The 20,442-nt window shown below is 40.0% G+C and overlaps 1 protein-coding gene across 2 annotated transcripts in view; it reads left to right on the top strand.

Annotated features, from left to right (window-relative positions):
- The window catches only part of LINGO2 (leucine rich repeat and Ig domain containing 2), a 757,476-nt gene that overhangs the window by 187,062 nt on the left and 549,972 nt on the right, over window positions 1-20,442 (top strand). The window lies entirely within an intron of this gene.

The raw sequence follows: 20,442 nt of genomic DNA, 5'->3' as shown, positions 1-20,442 counted from the left end.
ACAGGTTAACATCCAATGAGTTTATCTCACCCAAATGTCTTCAGCAGCGTTTTCAACCAAGTCTGGCTGAGATCCTGTTTTCCTAAATGTAAACATGCGGCATGTGGTTTGTTTACTTCCTAGGTGCAGGAGTAACAGGGTGTTTTCCTTATCCCCCAGTTATAGTCCAGTAAGCCTTTACAGTGCACCCCAGATAAGGCTCTTCCCCCCTGCTGTTCTTCTATTTCTGTTAAAGCTCAAAGTCCTTCATCTGCCTTTAGCTCAAATTGGTGATTCTGAAAGAGACTATACTCAGTTTTCATTTCAACAGACAGATGGATAAACATCTCTTGTATGACAGGAAATCAGTTTTTCACTTCTCCTGTGGATTAACACCTTGATACAAACTATAGGAATATATTTCCAGTATACACACACAATTCCTCAAGTAGTAGTTAGTAGTTCATACATTTTACGTTGATATTCATAACGGCTTTCCTTTGATACCTTATAAGGCATTTTTTGGTGAACCAGGATCAGGATATTCTTGCATTGATGGGTTTATGGGTTACATATTTTTTGCCATTATAAATAATGGCAGCTTGTACACTTGTATGCTCTGTAAAAGAGGAAAATAAATCCCACACCTATCTATTTCAAAGACATTTGATGTATGGGATAACAACTCAAGGGGGAAAAGTGAGTAGATGTCAATGGAGATATCACCATAGTGTGTAATAGGGAGGAGTGGGTGGCATGTTCCCTTATACATATAGGACATTCGTAATGTGTATGTCTGGAAAGGGGAGACTCATTGCTGCCATTGGTTTAAGCCTTTATGTGCTTTCATATGCAGCATCAGGATATGGTCCCATGCTTATGCCCAGACAGCTTGCTGGGAGGGCTTTAATTTAAAAGGGAGGGGAAAGGCCAGCATAAAAACACCTCAAGTGTCGGCTTAAACCAGCAATCTAATAGTTGTTCTGCACCGGCAACCAGTGAGGCTCTACGCAAGCACATCGAAGTCTCGCATTATCCCACGTTTACTCCTTGCATGGTCTTCATCTGCCCACCCATACCTCCCATGTACTACTGCACAGGAGGTCTCCATGGACCTGAGCTGAGCTCCATGCGAACGGTGTCAATATCCAGAGAGAGAAAGGATGGTCCAGTGGTAAGGGTGCTAGCCTTGAACCCTGGAGATGTGTTCAGTCCCCTGCTCTGTGACTTTGGCAAGTCACTTGGCCTCTCTGTGCTTCATTTCCTCATCCGTACAATGGGGATATTAGCATTGCCCTACCTCACAGACAGACATGCAGTGAGGATAAATACATGAATGTTTGTGAGGTGCTGAGATACTGTGGTAATGGTGGCCATATCAAGTACCTACCATGGCTTGATCAAGTCAGTTCCACAGAGAAACTGCATCTAATTATGCTGTACAAGCACAGTAGCTGTTACTGGCTGTCATATTTACAAGTAGTTATCAACTATTTTTCATGCAAGTTTATTTCAAAATAAATTGTTATGCAGTTCTCTGTTTGTAAGAGATCAAAACAGGATACTGGGAACTTTGTGACTGTACAGCATTGGTAACCCTGAGTGACATCGTTCTTGAGACACGCACTAACATTGGAGTGCTTTATAACCTCTGAACTTGGGGTTCCTATAGCAACTATTCATTTAGACATGAGTGTGCCTGCAATCTTTAAGGACTACAGCAGATTGAAAGCTGGAAATCTTCACAGAATTCATTTCTTCATGCAAATCTGATTTGAAATTACTCTTCACTGGAGGCTCAACAAATTTCAGAAGTGAAAAAGTATCTGTGCCACTCTGAAAATGGATTTTCTAAATACCTGGTTATCCATCTTGTTGATATCCAAGTGCTCACATTTTTAAGGTCTAATCCTGCTGTGTTTGAAGTTAATCAAATGGCAGAACTCCAATGAGCAAGATTGGGTCCTTAAATTTTAGGCTCAAGGGCAGAGTCTTGTTTTAGGTTTTGTATAATGCTAAGTAATCTGATAACAATTATTTACTTATTATAAATTCTGACATCACTTTGTATTTTTGCTGAGTTACCAAAGGAAACCAGTACAAGAGACAACACAGCAAATGAAACTGGAAATTGATTCAGTCCTTCAATGCAATATGCAAAAAAAATCAGTCTAGAAAAGGTAGAAATCAATTGAACAAAGCCTAACTTCCCTATTAAATTTTAACCTAGACCACTAATGCACTTTGGGTTTGAGATTGGAAATACTGAAGTCAATGGCAAAAGTCACACTGACTTTAGTTGTGGAGGACCAGTCCTTGATCTTCTTGTGAAGATGAATGTCAAATGTTGCCATTTAACATTCCACAATATACTTCTTGAGTAAGAGGATAAATATGTTTTCCCAAATCCATGCCCAACAATATCTAATAAAACCTCTTCTGTCTAAGCCTCTTAATGAAATGCCTAATAGGGACAATTTAGTTAGTTTATGTATGTTCATTTCTAATCAAACAGATTGTTTTTTGCTGAAATTATAAAAGATCCATGACATTTGCTTGCCCAGTTCATTCTATTCTACTTTTGATAATGCTTATAAGAGCTATCCATACACACATGTAGGAATTAACAACGTAATGCATGCATGCCTGTTTGATTCCATATCCAATAGTACAGGAATTTCACATGCAACTCTCCTTCAGTTCAAGATACATGCTATATGTAGATTTGCATATCTTTATTACAGTAGTCCTAAGGCCCCTATAGAGATCAGGACCCCATTTTGTTAGGCAGTATAGACCCATACATTTAAAATGGCTCTTGTCCTGGGGAACTTACAAACTGAACAGACATGATAACAGGTAGGAGAAAGGCAGCATTATTGTCATTTTACACATGAGCAACTCAGGCACAAAGAAATTAAGTGACTTTCCCAAGGTCTCAAAGGAAGTCTGTGGCAGAGCTGGGAACTGAATTCTGGTCCCCCAAAGTCCTACTCCATCACCTTAGTCACATCACCATCCTTATTCTCATTTTAACCCGAGGTCTCCATTTGCTCATGCTGAGAGTTTTATTTTAAACCATTATATTTTGCAGTTAGTTATACACATCACCTGCCAGGTTTCTGGATCAAAATATTATGTTTTCCACTTTTATGAAGGCTTTTTACAGGACTGTAAAAAGTTTGAAGGACACCTTTGGCAGACCAAAGGTAGAGCTGATACTCCCAAAGGGGCAGCTGGTATTTCCTTTCAAACAACTTTTGCCACCTTAATTATATTAAATAATTTAGATAGCAAGGGATGTTAAAAGTAACAAGAAGGGTTTCTTCAGGTATGTTAGCAACAAGAAGAAGGTCAAGGGAAGCGTGGGCCCCTTACTGAATTGGGGAGGCAACCTAGTGACAGAGGATGTGGAAAAAGCTAATGTACTCAATGCTTTTTTCCCCTCTGTCTTCACAAACAAGATCAGCTTCCAGACTACTGCACTGGGCAGCACAGCATGGGGAGGAGGTGACCAGCCCTCTGTGGAGAAAGAAGTGGTTCAGGACTATTTAGAAAAGCTGGACAAGCACAAGTCCATGGGGCCGGATGCGCTGCATCCGAGAGTGCTAAAGAAGTTGGCGGATGTGATTGCAGAGCCATTGGCCATTATCTTTGAAAACTCATGGTGATTGGGGGAGGTCCCGGATGACTAGAAAAAGGGTAATGTAGTGCCCATCTTTAAAAAAGGGAAGAAGGAGGATCTAGGGAACTACAGGCCAGTCAGCCTTACCTCAGTCCCTGGAAAAATCAAAGAGCAGGTCCTCAAGGAATCAATTCTGAAGCACTTAGAGTAGAGGAAAGTGATCAGAAACAGTCAGCATAGATTCAACAAGGGCAAGTCATGCCTGACTCACATAATTGCCTTCTATGATGAGATAACTGGCTCTGTGGATGAGGGGAAAGCAGTGGACGTGTTATTCCTTGACTTTAGCAAAGTTTTTGATACAGTCTCCCACAGTATTCTTGCCAGCAAGTTAAGAGTATGGGCTGGATGAATGGGCTATAAGGTGGATAGAAAGTTGGCTAGATCATCAGGCTCAAGGGTAGTGATCAATTGCCTCATGTCTAGTTGGCAGCCGGTATCAAGTGGAGTGCCCCAAGGGTCGGTTCTGGGGACAGTTTTGTTCAATATCTTCATTAATGATCTGGAGGATGACGTGGATTGCACCCTCAGCAAGTTTGCAGATGACACTAAACTGGGAGGAGTGGTAGATATGCTAGAGAGTAAGGATAGGGTACAGAGGGACCTAGAGGATTGGGCCAAAATAAATCTGATGAGGGTGAACAAGGGCAAGTGCAGAGTCCTGCACTTAGGATGGAAGAATCCCAAGCACCGTTACAGACTAGGGACTGAGTGGCTAGGCAGCAGTTCTGCAGAAAAGGACCTAGGGGTTACAAGTGGACGAGAAGCTGGATATGAGTCAACAGTGTGCCCTTGTTGCCAAGAAGGCCAATGGCATTTTGAGATGTATACGAAGGGGCATTGCTAGCAGATGCAGGGACGTGATCGTTCCCCTCCATTTGACATTTGTGAGGCCTCATCTGGAGTACTGTGTCCAGGTTTGGGCCCCACACTATAAGAAGGATGTGGAAAAATTGGAAAATGTCCAGCGGAGGGCAACAAAAATGATTAGGGGACTGGAACACATGACTTATGAGGAGAAGCTGAGGGAACTGGGCATGTTTATTCTGCGGAAGAGAAGAATGAGGGGCGATTTGATAGCTGCTTTCAACTACCTGAAAGGGAGTTCCAGAGAGGATGGATCTAGACTGTTCTCAGTGGTAGCTGATGACAGAACAAGGAGTAATGGTCTCAAGTTGCTGTGGGAGAGGTTTAGGTTGGATATTAGGAAAAACTTTTTCATGAGGAGGGTGGTGAAGCACTGGAATGGGTTACCGAGGGAGGTTGTGGAATCTCCTTCCATAGAGGTTTTTAAGGTCAGGCTTGACAAAGCCCTGGGTGGGATGATTTAGTTGGGGATTGGTCCTGCTTTGAGCAGGGGGTTGGATTAAATGACCTCCTGAGGTCCCTTCCAACCCTGATATTCTATTATTCTAATCCATCACACAGCAGACTTCATTATTTTTGCAACTTTCCATCTTTTTGCCCCTTTCTTCCTCCATCTCCTTTGCTCATTTTCCATTTTCCTCCTCATTTCCAGTAAGTCCATTTCTCACACATTACTACTTTTCTTTGGTTTACCCCTCCTGTCCTTCCTCTTTCTCACCCACACATTCATTCTCTCCAGAATTGTTAAAGGGACTCTTAAAGGAGGAAGATGCTCAAATTTAGTCACAGCTAAGAAACACTAAACTACTTGTTATGATTTAACAAACAAATGTGTGCGCAGAGTAATGCTTAAGTTATTAATCTATTGAATGCCACACTTGCATTGAAGAGAAACTGCACATATTACAAACAACATAGTGTATCAAGGTTTAGACTATGAAAACTATATTTCAATTTTGCAGTCTTTTTAAAATATATAAAAAATAAAAAATTCTTTCTCTTTATGAAAAACTTTGCAAGGAAATTAATCCAGGATCTGGTTTAATGGCCTAGCAAATTCTTTTATATAACAAAATTGCTTTTGGAATGGGTGGAATATAGAAAAACTCAAACCCACACACACTGTGTGTGTGTGCAGTGTGTGGTGGGGTTTTGTTTTTTGTTTTTCCTTGTATATCAACAGCTTTGCATAGAAAAGTCTTTTTTAAAGAAACATAACCGTCTCATCTTAGGCTCAGACTAGATAAACATATTTCATCTTGGAAGTTTTCCAGAGCAATATTCCTAACCAACATAAGAAGGATGTAATTAAACTTCTGGCAGAAACTTGGGTTTAGTTAAGTTGCGCAATTGTGCCCTTCTTCTGCAAGTGATCGTACTGAAATTAACATGACTGCTCTTGAAGTAAAGTACTACCCAATTACAGTAAGGGTGGCAGAATCTAACCATAAAGAGATAAATTAGAATGTTGTGACACCTGTATGGTTAATCACAAAAGTTTGTTTGTTTTTAAATGCTTATAAAAAGCAGCTATTCATGAAAGGCCATTAGAGGTCATGCTAGGAAGTGTTTTTTAATGTAGAACAAAAGGCTAAGTCATGAGTTCTATATTTAGTATATTTTACATATTTTATGGTGTGAATGGATGAGCAAGTTTATTTTTTTGACAGTTATTTTCTCATCCACCAAATAAAGTATGTATTCATGCAGGATAATAGTCAAGAGATCTTGAAATACATTGTGCTTGTTAACACAGAAATATGACAGTACACACACATTTTATGGAGACTCCACAGATGCGTTGATGTGAGGCACAATATGCAAGCAGATGGGTTATAACTAGCTAGACCTGAATCAAAACCCTCGAGCCCTTCACTGCTTGGGCTTCTCTCTTGAGGTATCTAAGAGGTTATGATTTTACTGGTCGTGCATATGTTGGCATTCTTTCCTGGCTAAAAAACACCCATTCCTGAAAGTTGGTCTGTGCCCTCCACTCCCATTTAGCAATTCAGAACATCAGGCCCACAGAGCATTACCGACTAAAGATAGTAACTAATGGAGGTTTGGTTTAGCTCAAGTGATAGCTGTGCCACTGCACCCCATATTCTTCATATTTGCAAGATTATAGTATTATGACATAATTATCATGCAATTTGTACAAGATGAGCCATGTGAGGAGTCATTGGAAAAGCTATGATTTGCTGAATATGACCATCCTATTTGTGTGCATGTATCATTTTTGTATCTGAAGTTATGAATATTAACTATGTTTCTGTATTTCAAGTGGGCTTACTCTGAGTAAAACGTGCAGCTAGCCTTTCAGGCACAACAATGAAGAAGCTAGTCAGTGTTGATGCCCTATCGGCAAAGACAATGGGCTATGGAAGAGTTTAGCCTTTCTGTAAACTTTTCAGCCAGTTTATAATGACTTCTATGGCTCAGTAAGGACATGTGCCCAGACCACATGATACCAAACTCAATTTTGGGTACCTGTAATTTTCCATAAACTGGGCTAGGAACTGGTCTTTGGAACAAAGGGTTCCCGCTATATGTTAAAGCTATATAAGGTGGGGTGTGACATCATCTAATGGCCTCACTCCTCCTAAAAGAGGAGAACTGGAAACACCTGAGGAACAAAGACTGAACTGGGAGAAGTGCTGGTCCCAGGCCAAGAGATTTCTATCTTGTGTAAGGAAACTTGGTGGACTGCTTGTATCACCACTCAGGCTGAGAGATTGGCTATGAATTAGTAATTTATCTAGTATGTTAGGCTTTGTTTGCATTTTGCTTATTAGCTAGGTAATCTGCTTTGATCTGTTTGCTATCACTTATAATCATTTAAAATCTATCTTTTGTAGTTAATGAACTTTTTTTTTTTTTGCTTTATCTAAACCAGTGTGCCTTTGAATGAAGTGTCTGGGGGGAAATCTCAGCTTGGTTAACACAGGCTTGTTGCATATTCCTCTCCACATCAAGGGAGGGGCGAACTGAGTAATACATTCATACTGATCGGGGTTTTGATCAGGGTAGGACGGTACAGCTCTGCGTTCTTAGGCTGGTTATTTTGGCTGTAGCCTCTCTATTGCTGGTTCATGCAGCCTGCATGCAACTGAGTTGGATGTGTTCCTGCCTGTGTGAATGCTGGTGAGAGTGCAGGACTGGGAGTGATCTGCAGCTTGTCACAGCAACACAGTGTGAGAGGAAACCCAGGCTGGTGAATCAGAGAGTTCAATGGTACCCCAGGCATCCGGTCGGGGGGGAACCCTTCACAATAGGAATGTTGGTTCTGGAGCTTAGGAACCAGGGTTACAGTCCTACTCCATTGATAAGTCTGCATAACGTTGTCTGTTGACAGCACTTGGTGGGGTTTGTGTTGAGATTATTAAACTTTCTATTATTAACTCAGGTATGTTGCTTCTGTTAATTCACTTTGGCACAGAACATGGGGGATCAATCTTCAATTAGCACCCAACAATTCTATCTGAGATCAACCAGAATTAAATTTCCTAGCATTTTAATTCCCTGGACAGAGGAGGTTAGATTCAATTTCAAGACTTGGTCTCTCAGCTCTTGGATGTAAAAAGGACTGAAATTTTTGCTTCCACATCTCAGGCACTTGTTACTCAATTTAGCATCAGGGAGCAACACAATGTATTTTGTATACATGCTTTGTTGTTCATAATAGCCTTTCATTTCAAGAAACTTGATTCTATGGACATGGCTTGTTAAACGTCATATTTTATCAGAAATAATGAGTCTAGTTCCTCAGCATTGAATAGAAATAAAACTTTCCAAGAAGTATGAATAAATTCAGACTTTATTTTTCTAGATCATAAGAAAAGAGGTAGCAAAAGTTCATTGGGGGGTGCGGGGAGGTTTGGGGCACAAAGGAGTGTGGATGACCAAAATGTGTAAGAGCTTCATAATCTGGCCCAGAAATCCTGTCTTGTCCCTTCTTCCCTGCCATCCAGAAACAGATTTTTGGCTTGCTAGACAAGTCCAGATGGTTTGGCATGGGTTGTAAAATGTGTCTGTGACTGACATTTAAGTCAGATACCTGGAGTGGTGACTGAGTGTCTTGGCTTATGGTCTTGAGAGGATTTTAAATGTGCTTGGGGAGAAGGAGTTAAGACAAAGAATGTCTTTCAGGAGCTGGACAACATCTTGTGAGGGAAACCGTTTTGAACACAGCTGTTTTCAGGAGATCTGAGAGAGACAAATGTTGCTGCTTTTAGAACCATATGGTTGAAAGGAACCACAGGAGTCATCTAGTCTAACCTCCTGCCAAGATGCAGGATTTGTTGTGTGTAAACCATCCAAGACAGATGACTACCCAGCCTCCTTTTGAAAACCCACAGTGTAGGAGTTTCCATGACCTCCTTAGGCAGTTTGTTCTATTGTCATACTGTTCTTACAGTTAGGACATTTTCCCTCAGATTTAATCTAAATCTGCTATACTGTAGGTTGAACTCATTGCCTCTTATCTGGTCCTCTGTGGCAAGAGAGAACAACTTTTCTCCATCTTTTTTATATCAGCCTTTTAAGTATTTGTAGACTGCTATCGTGTACCCCTCTTAATCTCCTTTTTTCCAAATTAAACATACCCATCTCCTTCACCCTTTGCTCATATGGCTTACATTCCAACCCTTTGATCATCTTTTTTGCTAGCCTCAAGATCCGTTCCAGTTTCTCTACATCCTTTCTATACATTGGTGACCAAAACTGGACCCAAGGCTTAACCAGTGCTGAGTAGAGCAGTAGTATCACCTTCCATGACTTGCACGCTATGCTTCTGTTAGTGCAACCTTAAAATTGCATTTGCTTTTTTTGCAACAGCATCTCAGTGTTGACTCATGTTGAGGTTGCCATCCACCAGAACTCCCAGATTTTTCTCAGCAGTGCTGCTGCCAAGCCAGTTATCCCCCATTCTGTCCTTGTGCACTTGTTTTTTCTTCCCCAAGTATAGCACCTTACACTTGTCTTTGTTGAATTTAATTATGTAATCTATAGCCCAGTTTCCAGTTTATCAAGATCATTTTTAATTTTATCTCTATCTTGCAAAGTGTTTGCAAGCCCCCTTACCTTTGTGTCATCTGCAAATTTGATCAGTATCCTCTCTATTCCTACATCCAGGTCATTAATAAACATGTTTTGCTCTTTAATATCCATCCCTCCTCAAAGCAGTAACAGGAACTAGACTGAATACCTATAGACCAGGAAAGAAAACATTGAAATTTTATCCACTCAGTTTCTCCTAACAATGACATAACCACTCCTATGGCGTAAAAGCCAGAGTTTGTGAAAGAGCTCTGCTCACATTTAGATACCTGAATGAAATTTAAATAGCTAAATGAGAGTTTTTCAGTGTTTATCTTTCTTGAAAGTCTGACCCCGAATGCCTGCTATCTTTTGTGAAGCCTTGATCCTACAATTATCTGGCTTCTGACTATAGAAAGTCAGTGCAATTTAGTGACCTTGGCTTTTCTACTCTCATGGTATATTGAACTACTAGCATCAGTTTGTTTAGAGCTGAATACTTTGGTATAAAAATCACTTAGAATGCAATTACAGCATCACTGCTTTTCAATGTAAATTAGCTGTCAACTATGTGTGTGTCTCACAATTAAATTGATTTGTTTCAGATTTTGTGTGAGCAAGGACTGTTATCAGATAACTGAAGATGACTGAAATCCATAAATAAGCAAACTTATGATTACCAAAACTTAATAAATGTAGCATGAATGGCTTTGATTCACTCCAGTTTCTTTCTAAGATGCCAATAATGGAGAAGATTAGTAGAAACAGATCTTTCAAGACTCATTGGGTAAAATCCAAGTGGACACTATTAATGAATAACATTCATTATTCAAATTATGATCTTGCAAAGGTAGAAATCGAGCAAAGTGTAATACAAACTTTCCATTCTGATGCTAGTAAGCAGGCTAGAGGTTTCAAACACACAATTCATAATTAGCCTTCGGGGGGAGGGAAGGGCTTTAAACAAATAAAACCACAACTACATCTTTCCTATCCTTTCAAGACACTGGCTTTTGACAGTAAAGCAACCTATATTTCGAATTCCAAAGCATCTCCATATTTGAATGTGCATTCAAAATCACTTGACATGATCCTATTCTAGGAGCTATAGGCTGACCCCATATAGAAATATATAAGAGCTGCACAATGATTAATATGGCAGGCTATAACAATTGTTTTATTCCCAAGGAATGAAACAAATCTATAATTTCAGATGTAGCAGTTTGGGAATATTATTAGTAGTCCTATTATCAATCATCCATAATAAATTGTATTATGTTGTAGAATATGACTTATGTAAAATGTGAGCTATTTGGTGATCGGTAAGCTTAAAAGCTTGTGTTTATAACCAAGAAACATATTTTGAGTAGGGCTGCCAACTTCTTAATCACACAAAACTGAACACCCTTGCCCCACCCCCTGCCTTGCCCCTTCTCCAAGGCCCCGCCCCCGATCAATCCATCCCCCCTCTCTGTCACTCACTCTCCCACACCCTCACTCGCTCGCTCATTTTCACTGGGCTGGGGCAGGGGATTGGGATGTGGGAGGGGATGAGGGCTCTAGCTGGGGGTGCGGGCTCTGGGGTGGGCCAGAGATGAGGGGTTTGGGGTACAGGAGGGTGCTCCGTGCTGGGGGGTGGAGTCGAGGGGTTTGGCATGTGGGAGGTGGCTCTGGGCTGAGGCAGGGGCTTGGGGTATGGGCTGTGGGCATAAGCTCCAGGGTGGGGCCAGAAATGAGGGAATCAGGGTGCAGGAGGGGGCTCTGGGCTGGGCAGGGGTTTGGGGTGCAAGAAGGGGTGAGGGGTGCAGTCTCTAGGCGGTGCTTACCTGGGGCAGGAGCTCCCAGCAAGTGGCAGCATGGCTCTCGGCTCCTAGGCAGAGTTGTGGTCTGGAGCCTCTGCCCGCAGCCTCTGCCTGCAAGTGCCTCCCCCACAACTCCCATTGGCTGCGGTTCACAGCCAATGGGATCTGTGGAGCCGGGGCTCAGAGCAGGGGCAGCTTGCAGAGCCTCCCTGGCTGAGCCTCCACCTAGGCAACCACATGTTGCTGCTTCTAGGAAGCTTTGTGGAGCCAGGTACGGAGCCTGCCGGCCCCATCAACCGGACACCTGGCAACCCTAATTTTGACGCTTCTCTTAAACACAAATTCTTCTCAACATACATACATATGTTGTATATGGTTTCAGTTTAACAATATTATATGATGCAAAGTACTTTCTATATTACCATACAGAGTACTCAGAAGACAATGTAAACAAATAGATTTCTTAGAAATGCAAATGGCTTGCATGTAAAGAACTGAGAGGCGTGTGTGTAACTAAATACCTTCACCTAAACATTAAAGGCATAGGATATAACTGGTTAAGCAAAACTGTAGGACCAGAGAGGCAGACTTTCACTGCTCACTTCATGCCTGCTCAGTCCTTTAAAATATGGTGTGGTGTTGGACAGGTTTTTTTTCAATTTTCCAAGCATCTGAAATACGTTGAATTAGATAATATTATTTGCCTACCATCCTTAGACTGTGTATCCCAACAGATATAGTACCAGCTCTGTTTTCCTGCCCTAGACAAATATTGAAATGTATGTTTCACCTAACACTAGAAATGGCTGGAGTGGGATGGTGCCAAAATTTTGAATTTCTAATATTTCACTGAGCCCTGAGAGCAGAAAAGATTCAAATCCAGATTCTACATTGAAAGCAAACTATCAGAGAGATGGTTTTCATGACCACTTCCAACCACCAAACATCTCCAGGGGTCTATTGCTCACACAGCTTCCTCTTCCTGTTGGGGCCTTTATAGAGTCCATGTACCCAATGAGAGTTTTGCCTGCCCATCCAGTCATGGGCATTGGCCATGGCTTCTGTGGCTTATCAGCATCAGCACTAAGACTGTTGGTCATGTAGCCTTTTATTTTATTTAAAGTGAATTTTATAATGTGGTATTACACTACCATGGGTTCGGCTCTGGCAGCTACAGTTTCAAGCTTAACAGAGCAAAAGTCACCTTTGCTACTTGCTTCAAATTTAGAATCTCTAGGAATACATAAGGACCAAGGCTGGTGACCACTCATACATTCACAAGTACAAGGTCTTGTCTGTTTTACAAGTTTTATTAAAGTTACAATTAGTTATGATTACCCAAGCATATAGAAATTCTATACAGACCTATGCACAAGTTATAAATATAGTTAGACTCCCATCCTTAACAATAGTGTTAGGGTCTGATGGGTCTCTCATGGCTTGATCATCAGTAGAGGGATGGCTCCTGCTGGAAACTCCTATAGGGAGCTCAATTTTCCCATTCTGGGCATCCCCTTTTTATAATGTGATTCTGTCTATACCTACCTTCTGCGCATGTCCATTAAATGCCAGCCCTCTTTTCTCTTATTGGTCTGTGTTCCCTGGAAGCTTAAGGGACCCCAATTTTCTATAGGCTGTGTAATTTCTCATACAAAATGGGAAATGACTGCCTAGGAAGGAGTACTGCGGAAAGGGATCTGGGGATCATAGTGGACCACAAGCTAAATATGAGACACCAGTATAACGCTGTTGCAAAAAAAGTGAACATCATTCTGGGATATATTAGCAGGAGTGTTGTAAGCAAGACACGAGAAGTAATTCTTCCACTCTACTCTGTGCTGATTAGGCCTCAACTGGAGTATTGTGTCCAGCTCAAATTGGAGAGAATCCAGAGAAGAGCAACAAAAATGATTAAAGGTCTAGAAAACATGACCTGTGAGGGAAGATTGGAAAAAAATGGGTTTGTTTTCTCTGGAAAAGAGAAGACTGAGGGGGACATAACAGCTTTCAAGTACGTAAAAGGTTGTTACAAGGAGGAGGGAGAGCAATTGTTTTTCTTAACCTCTGAGGATAGGACAATGGGCTTAAATTGCAATGAGGGAGGTTTAGGATGGACATTAGGAAAAACTTCCTGTCAGAGTGGTTAAGCACTGGAATAAATTGCTTATGGATGTTGTGGAATCTCCATCATTGGAGATTTTTAAGAGCAGGTTAGACAAACACCTGTCAGGGATGGTCTAGATAGTACTTAGTCCTGCCGTGCGTCCAGGGGACTGGACTAGATAACCTCTCGAGATCCCTTCCAGTCCTACGATTGTATGATTTATTCTCATTAGCATTGACGCACAACATGTATCCTGTGGTTAAGACACATGTCAGCGATAGATGCGCTTTTACATCTAATGTTAATCTGGGTAATTTTTTGCAGTCTTATCAATTGGTACCTCTTTTCCCATAATCTTAGGGAATCAGGTTATTTTCCAGTCATTTATGTAATCATTTCTTGTCTCCAAGACCTAAAATAGCTAAGCTAAAGTCTTGCAGGCCTCAATCTACAGGTTCTTGCACTTCAGCTTCTCTTACTCATGTCAAATACTTGGTTCCTCTAAATACTGATCAATCTTAAACTTTTATAATCCTACAAATTAACTCTTATTGACATACAATGAATATATGTAATATAATAGATTGATTAATCATAACCTCTCACAATAAATGGATAATAAGTTATATTATTGGCTACAGTCAGGGCAACAGTTCAGTGCATCACTGTGCAGTCGTGGCTAAGGATGTCACCTAAGGATCTAGTGGGCCTGGCTTTAAAAGTGGGGCTCTGACACTATTCCTCTGTCTTAATTCTTCTCTTCCCCCTCCTCATACCATTTTGGATTGCATGGATGTTGTGCATTCTGAATTTGTCCAGATATACAGCCATGACTTGGAAAACCGAGGACTAAAATTCAAGATACTAGGTGTTTGTGGCTTGTGTAAAACTAATGATTTGCACAGATGAATGCATGAATATATTGCTAATCATAAAACTGATGGTGCCCAAGCATTTTTAAGAAATGAACTTGAGAGTATATGCAGAGCATTGTTTGTCCTACAGAAAATATTCAGAGCTTCACTGAGAAGTAAAGGGTGAGTGGAGTGCTAATTATAGTTGCACAAGTATGACTTGTCAAGAAAAAAGTGCACAGGCTGGTTCCATTCAATCTGGACTTCACACAAATAAAAACATAGATTTAGGGGCAGTTTGTGAACCCTTCAGATGATCTGTGCTAATAACAGATTTTTTGTTTCTATCATTTTTTTTTCAGGTCATTTTTCAGGTTTTAAAAATTTCTTAATAAATGGAAGCACATTTTGAAACCCAGTCATCAAGAATAGAAAAAAAGGAAACCATTATCAAAATATAGAAACAGAACATTTCATATATTTTTCTGAAATTTTCAATCAAAATAATTCAGCAAATTCAGTATGAATTTGTGAAATGTTTCATTCTTGAGACTGCATTCTTCAGTGGAAAAAAAAAATTTAGATGGAAAAAACTTCACCTTGCTGTACCCATGATTCCAAGGGTGAGCATTTATCCACATGTTATCACCATGGAACCATGGAGACACAATCTAGCCCTAAGAAAAGACCATTTGGATCTCCAAGCAATCTCTTATAACAGACTTCTCTCTGATTTTTAGATCTTTGCCTTCTGTAACATTAGATATGATCTATCTAGATTTAGTAAGGCTTTTGATACAATCCCATATAACATTCTTATAAGCAAACTAGGGAAATGTGGTCTAGATGAAATTACTATTAATTGGTGAATAACTGGTTGAAATTACTATTAATTGGTGCATAACTACTCAGAGTAGTTATTAATGATTCGCTGTCAAACAGTGAGGGTGTACCTAGCGGGGTCCTGCAGGGTTCAGTCCTGGGTTTGGTACTAGTCAATATTTTCATTAATGACCTGGATAATGAAATAGAGACTATGCTTCTAGAATCTGCAGATGATGCCAAGCTAGGAGGAGTTGCATACACTTTGGAGGACAGGATTAGAATTCTAAACAACCTTCACAAATTGGAGGATTGGTCTGAAATCAACAAGATGAAATTCAGTAAAGATAAGTAGAAAGTTTTCCACTTAGGAAGGAAAAATCAAATGCACAGCTACAAATGGGGAATAACTAGGTGGAAATACTTCTGAAAAGGATCTCGGAGTTATAGTGGATAACAAATTGAATGAGAGTCAACAACATGACGCTGCTGCAAAAAATCTAATATTCTGGAGTTTATTAAGATTTAGTTGGGGTTGGACTAGATGACCTCCTGAGGTCTTTTCCAACCCTAATCTTCTATGATTCTATGAATGGGAGTATCATATGTAAAACATGAGAGGCAATTGCCCCACACTACTCCAGCACTGGTGAGGGCTCAGCTGGAGTACTGTATCCAGTTCTGGACACCACACTTTAGAAAAGATGAGGACAAACTGGAGAGAATCCAGAGAAGATTTTAAAAAATGTTAAAATCTTTAGGAAACCTGACCTGTGAGGTCAGGTTAAAAAACTGGGCATGTTAAGTCTTCAGAAAAGAAGAACCAAAGGGGACCTGATAAGTCTTCAAATACATTAAGATCTGTTATAAAAGGGATGAGGATCAATTGTTCTCCATGGTCACTGAAGGTAGGACCAGAAGTAATGGACTTAGTCTGCAGCAAGGAAGCCTTGATGACCTCTCAAGGTCCCTTCCAGCCCTACATTTCTTAGGTGTTTGAACATTTAAAGCAACAGGCTTATTGAAGAAAATGTTCGCATAGAGATGCTAGCTTAAATAAAACTTAAATGAACTACTCGCAACGTTTGTTTCACTTTTGAGATATCGCTACAATAGCCATCCAAGAATTATTTTAATAAGGAGTGATAATATCCTATCATTTTTAAGAGTATTAAATTGACCCATCTATATGGCACAACCTTCAAATGATGAATCATCCCAAGATATGAAACTCATTTCACTTCGTAAAATTAAAAGAAGATACGGTTTAAAACGTCATTCTTGGATATATGAGCAGAATCCATAAAATCTATCCTCCAAAACAGACCTGAACTTAGGAATATGCTAAAGTTGGACAAATTGAAACCTTTTTTTTGCTCAAGGTGTAAAGATTTAATGTAGCTCATAAACATTTACCTAAAGGTAGATGTGACATCTCTGATACCATGGTGTGCTGATTTAGTAAATGTTTAATTTTTAATTGTAAGCGCTGTTTTGTTTGTTTGGGTTTGGTTTTGTTCAACATGCTGATTTTACTCCGCCCATACAGTAGTTATGCATGACAAAACATGATGGCACATGGGTTTTCATATCCTCTTGCCTTCCATTAGACACGTTCAAAGCTGCTAGCTAAGGGCCGGATTGATTCACACTGAACATGAATTTACTCCACAAGCAGTCCCCCTGGAAACTGGGGGACTATTTGTGGAACTAAGTATGTGCAAGAGGGTATCAAAATCTGGTCCTTTGCGAATGTGCAACTAATTATCTGTGAAAGTCGCAAGAAAATCGCATGTACCGTGTACAGGATATATGCTTTTGCTCATACCAGTATTCACATCTAAAACGAGATGAAAATCTTTGAAAAATCGAGTCTATAATAGCAACTGAACAAAAATGAAAATGTAGCAGATGTCAACAGTGGCATAGTTTTTGTCTAAACAACAAAAGTAGTTAACTTAGTGAGTTTATCTATGTTTTATTAAATAGGTGATTTGTGCCCTATTTTTCAATTGTCCTTTAAGTTGTTCTACTGTTCTGAAATCATCTGAGTCTTTGAAAGAGAATTTCCCTGAGGGCAAGTTAGTCTCTCTACACACGGCTATTGCACCTTCCTTTGAAGTGTTGAGCACGAGCTGCGTTACAGAAAGGATACTGTACTAGATGGACCACTAATCTGATTCAGTTTGAAAGATGCTATGATTAGGGTTGCCAACCCTCCAGGATTGGCCTGGAGTCTCCCAGAATCAGTGTTGATCTCCTGGTGAGTATTGAAAGCAATCTGGGAGATTTTAAGAAAATGCCATTATATTATGTTGTGGGGAAAAAATCTCCTGGAATAGCTTCGGTCAGAGTTAGCTACCCTACCTATGATGGTGGTCTTTCCAAGGTATTTGTTGCTTAATTTAATTTGATAAAGCATCCATCTTCCAGTACAGCCTCATGATTTCCATTGTTGTATACTGGTTAAGTGTTTATGACCATGTTTCCTTCCAATGGCTGGTGCAGGTGAACGGTAAGAGCTGCATACTCAGTTAATGGACTTACTCTTTAGGTCCAGGGGTGGGTCTTGTGTTGAAACTCCCTGGTTCTATTCCTGCTGACAGCCCATGGTGTCTGTTAGATATATGGTCACAGAGTCTTACATTGTACAAATCAGAGCCAATTCAGGTAAAATCACTCAGTAGAAAGGGGGAGGGGAGGAAATAGCTCCAGAATTAAAATCTGAGGCCTGATCTGGCTCTCGCTGTGGTGTCAAAACTCTAAGTGCTCTGAGAGCAGGATTGAGATCTTAGTCGGTTGATGGGAGCATGTGTGTGTGACTCACATTAAGTTGCAAGTTTATGTTTTATAACTTTGTAGTCTTGCCCTGAATAATATCCGTTAAATTCTGATTTCAAAAAGAAGATATTGGCAGCATTGTGACTTAAAACCTAACCCAGCATTCCCCCTTCATACAAACCAAATGCAAATTCTTTTTTAAATGAAGAATTCTGAAAAAATTTACCCTTGAAATCCACAAAATCTTGATAATTTCTGCATTGCTTGAATAAACTGTGGTTTCTTAGCCATTTTTAATAGGCTTAAATAGGCTCAAAGAATGGGACAGTGGATCTTTAAATGTTGCAGTTAACTAGTAAATGGTATCATTTTCCCTTCACTTCCCTTCATTGCCTCTAATTAGCACCTTTTGAATTAAAACTATTAGTCATTTTTTTTCAAAAGGTGCTATTACAGATAACTATAATACATCATCAGTTCAAGAGGTAATTAAATTTTAAAAGATATAATAAGACTGAATTTAATAAAAAGCATTGCTCGTTATAGGGCTGATTTTACCTTGAGGGCTTGTCTTCGCTACTGGTGAGATGGACGCTTCTATGAAGACCCACTAAATCGACGGCAGAGCGCTCTCCGGTTGAAACCCGGTACTTCACCTCTCCCAGAAAAGTAAGGGAAGTCAACCGGAGAGAGTCTCACATTGACACAGTGCAGTGAAGACACCGAGATAAGTCGACCTCAGCTACATTGATCCCAGCTACGTTATTCACGTAGCTGGTGTAGCGTAATTTAGGTTGACTTACCCCAGTAGTGAAGACAAGCCCTAAGAGGAAGCAGAGGCCTGTACAACTTGCTGTCAATTTCATGCCCCTGCCTCTGGTTTTTAAGCCCTGTGCTGACTGTAACAGGCCTGTCCCTGTTTGTGACCCCCCCCCCCCATAGCAGCTGCCTGTCTCCTTGTGGGAAGTGCTATTGTTCAGTTCAAGACAGCTGAAAGTTACACATTTTACATGTCACTTGTTTGTTTCTCTTTCTTGTATTCTGCACATTCATGGGGGGGGGCTGCAGTTTAAACACCATAGGTTTTTAAATTTGGTCATAAATCTACCCTGGCTAATTCAAGACTCTACCTTGTAAACCTATATAAAAATTAAGTATGTGAACTTCTTTAAGAAAAAAATATTAAATGACTTAATGACTCCTGAGCAGAGATGAGATCATTTTTGCAGCACACAACATTTCCAAAGCAATATGGGATTTAGAGAGTATGTAGAGCCACCAAATCATAAACCGAATAATGCCCTGCTGCAAAAATGTTTCATCCTGGGCCCAACATGGACCCCTTCTGACCAGATTCTGCTCACCTTACTCATTTTTATGATCCGACTGGAGTTAATAGGACTAGTTAATTGTGTGAGTAAGATGAGCAGGGTTTGGACTAAATTTTGGACTGAACAAAGGTTTTTTGTGGACTCTTGCAATATTCTATTTGTTCAGTTATCACTGCAGGTAACTATATTTGCTCTCTCCCACCCCTCCAACTCATTTAAATCCTCATTCCAAAAGGATTAAGGGGGAACACAAGTAGGGATTCCAAGAACAAACTGGAAAAACAGAGAAGAGAGAATGTGGAAATGACTGCTTGAGAAGAGGATTAGTAGCTTGTGTGTCTTAAATATGAGCATGCCAACCAATCCACATATGGGGCAGCCCTTTTCTTCTTGCAGTGCTCCAGCAAATCTGTAGTGAAGGTAGCTGTTGGCACTTCATCCCTGTTGGGAACATAAATACAAGAAAAGATAATAAATAAGAAGACAAAAAAGGAACAGAATGCAAAGATAGAAACTAGGATAAGAGGAATCTGATGTGCAGAATAATTTTTTTGGTCTCATTAAAATGGTCCCCATGGTGTTCAGCATCCCTTCCAAACTGTAATGCTCAGTGCCAACCATTTCTTCCCATTTATAGCACTTAAAATATTCTGATCATGATAAAAAAAAAATCCATAAATTGGATTTGGTTTAACATTTTTACTGGAATCAGTAATGCAACATCTAACTGTAGAATTTCTACCTGAATTCATTATTTACTTTAATTGAATCAGTAATAACAGTCCCTTAGTAACTATTTTTACATTACATTCTGTTCTATTATGTTGCAGGCAGGGACATGAAACACTCCCCAGAATTGTCTAAATTCCTCTGTTTTTCTAAGAATTTTCTAACAGGTTTTGTTTTTTGCACTCTATTCTATCCTTGTTTCCATTTTCTCCCTTCACATCCAGGCAGCAGAGGGGAATTAACTACTGAGTAAAAAGACAAACTATAATATGATATAATTAATATATAAACAGGCTACATTATCATGAAAGGTGAGTTATGTCAGTGCAATGATGAAAGTCCTAACTAGATAGGTACCAGTAAAAGCATGAGACATTCAATAGCAACCTATTATAAAGATGCCAAAAATATAAAACACTGCTGAAGTTGTATGGTATTGTCTCCCCATTAC

Source organism: Lepidochelys olivacea (assembly GCF_965140295.1).
Source record: "Lepidochelys olivacea isolate rLepOli2 genome assembly, chromosome: 5".
In the NCBI taxonomy this organism is placed as follows: domain Eukaryota; kingdom Metazoa; phylum Chordata; order Testudines; family Cheloniidae; genus Lepidochelys; species Lepidochelys olivacea.
This window is presented reverse-complemented; position numbering and strand designations above follow the sequence as displayed.